General features: G+C 39.0%; 1 long non-coding RNA gene across 1 annotated transcript in view; it reads left to right on the top strand.

The window, feature by feature from the left end:
* The first annotated feature begins 663 nt into the window (after nucleotides 1-663).
* LOC106868464 (uncharacterized) overlaps nucleotides 664-2,648 on the top strand; it is a 7,266-nt gene continuing 5,281 nt past the window's right edge. The window contains exon 1 of the long non-coding RNA XR_001409298.2: nucleotides 664-847. This is a non-coding gene — a long non-coding RNA (uncharacterized LOC106868464). The remainder of the gene's footprint in view (nucleotides 848-2,648) is intronic.

Below are 2,648 nucleotides of genomic sequence, written 5' to 3'. Positions count from 1 at the left end.
TCTAGGAAATGAAGCACTTGATGGAGGTGCATTAATAATTCAAGTATTTTGATGGCTTTTTCCCCTTTGTTTACGAACAGTCTAGTTAATCGGAAATGTCAGAACTAACGGGGATTAATACCATATACACCGTCACAGCACTAACTGTATTCAACTGAATAGACGTCAGTGATTAGTTGAAATTATCGAAATAAGACAAGTTTTAACGTGAAATAACTTCGAATACAAAATATTTTATCTGTTCTATACCACAAAATATACAAGTATACGAAGTTTGAAAGTGTTTCGGTACCAAAAACACTACATAAAAAAATGTTGCCCGTCAAACCATAAAGGTCCCCAAGTAGTTGGTAAGCAAGCTATTTACCACACAGCCAATCCATATATATATAATTTGGCACGCGCAATAATACTAGCTATGCAACTAGCACATAGGGGTACATCGCATCCGTATATACTATGTTGTGTGCAGGTAGACATACAAATACATGATGTATTTGCGTGCACGCGCGCACACACACACACACACACACACGCACACACACACACACACACGCATACATGCACGCATGTACGCGCGCGTAAATTACAAGCAATTATCTTCCCTTGATCGACAGTACAACAGCATTGTTTTGGTGGCCATCTTATTAGTTGCTATAACAACCAACTAGACGCCGTCCAGTCTACCTCTAACAACACCGCCACATGTCGTATGACGTTCTATCGCATAAAACCAGCGAGTGACCGATGTACGCTGAACTAGTCTCTATACAGACTGACCAACGCATTTTGATTATGTCAACGATAACTTATTGAACAACTCGTTAACGAAGTATAAAACTTTTATGTACGTTTTCTATATCTCTCTATCTGTCAATATATCTCTGAATCTATCTAACGAAGTATAAAATCTTCTATGTTTCTTATTTCTCTCTCTATTTATCTATCTACCTATCTATTTATCTATCTGTCTAGCTAACTATCCATCTATCTATCTATCTATCTATCTATCTATCTCTTTCTGTCCCTGTCGTTAAAATGCTTTGTGTGAGAAAACATCAATTGAAGCATGAATTTCAAAACAGATATTGTTACAATGATGAATATATATATATATATATATATATATATATATATACACACACACACACACACACACACACGCGCGCTTACATATATATTCATCCATACATACGCACACACGCACGTCCTAACACACACAGACACACTCACACATACACACACACACACAATATAAAATTATCAAATACATCTATGGAATTTAAGAGCTCAGTTATGAGAACATCTGTGAAATTTATGATTTTTTCCTTTCTTTTAACTATTCTGAGTGCATCTGTGTGCGTGTGTGTGTGCATATGTATACACACACACACACACACACACACATACACGCATATACGTGTTGGGGTTGGCCGTGTGGGTAATAGCCTTGCTTCCAAACCATGTTGTCTTCAGTTCAGTTGCACTGTGTGATGCTTTGGGCATATACAGGCTCGAGTCAACCAGAGCTTTTCCTGTGTCTGTATTTGTGTTGTGGTTCCCTCCCTCGTCCCCACTCCCACCACTGGTCATTTATTTATGTCCCCCGTAACTTACCATTTCGGTGAAAGAGACCAATAGAACAAGTCCCATACTTACGCAGAAAATAAGTACTGGCATCAGTTTGTTCAACACAAGCCATTTAAAGTGTTGCTCCTGCATGACCACAGTCCAATGGTTGGCATGGCTGTGTGGTAAGAAGCTTGCTTCCCAACCACATGGTCCCAGATTCAGTCCCACTGCATGGCACCTTGAGTCTTCAACTCTAACCTCAAGCTAGCCAAAGCCTTGTGAGTAGATCTTGTAGATGGAAACTGAAAGAAGCCTGTCGTATATATGTGTGTGAATGCCTGTGTGTGTGTGTATATATATATATATATATATATATATATATATATATATATATAGAATATATTATATTAGAGGGAAAAGCAAAACCTAGGCAGGACGAGTATCTCAAGTCATTTAGAATAATTCAATTAGGGTCAGGTGAATTTGCAGTTTTTTAAACCAGGCAATGTTCTGAAAAGACACCTACATAGATTGCATATCCAATTAGGACCACCAAAAGCTGCAGATAAATTCTGATCTTTGTGGATCTCAAAATGTTTTTTGAGGCCTCCATTAGATTTACACACCTTCTGGCATATACTGCATTCAAAGGTGTACACAGACATATAGGCAGAATAGTTGGTGAAGGTTCGTTTTCCATGGGTTCACATATCTTCTTTTACTCTTTTACTTGTTTCAGTCATCTGACTGGGACCATGCTGGAGCACTACCTTTAGCAAATATATATATCATCATCATCGTCATCATCGTTTAACGTCCGCTTTCCATGCTAGCATGGGTTGGACGATTTGACTGAGGACTGGTGAAACCGGATGGCAACACCAGGCTCCAGTCTGATTTGGCAGAGTTTCTACAGCTGGATGCCCTTCCTAACGCCAACCACTCAGAGAGTGTAGTGGGTGCTTTTACGTGTCACCCGCACGAACGTGTCACCCATATATAAATTTATATAAAGGGCATTAACTGTGTAGTAATGCCTCACGCTTCGAGGGACTAAATAAGTCAAAAACTACCAA

The sequence above is a fragment of the Octopus bimaculoides genome, chromosome 12, assembly GCF_001194135.2.
Source record: "Octopus bimaculoides isolate UCB-OBI-ISO-001 chromosome 12, ASM119413v2, whole genome shotgun sequence".
Classification (NCBI taxonomy): Eukaryota; Metazoa; Mollusca; class Cephalopoda; order Octopoda; family Octopodidae; genus Octopus; species Octopus bimaculoides.
Note: the sequence above shows the minus strand (reverse complement) of the source record. Positions and strands in the feature narration are given on the sequence as shown.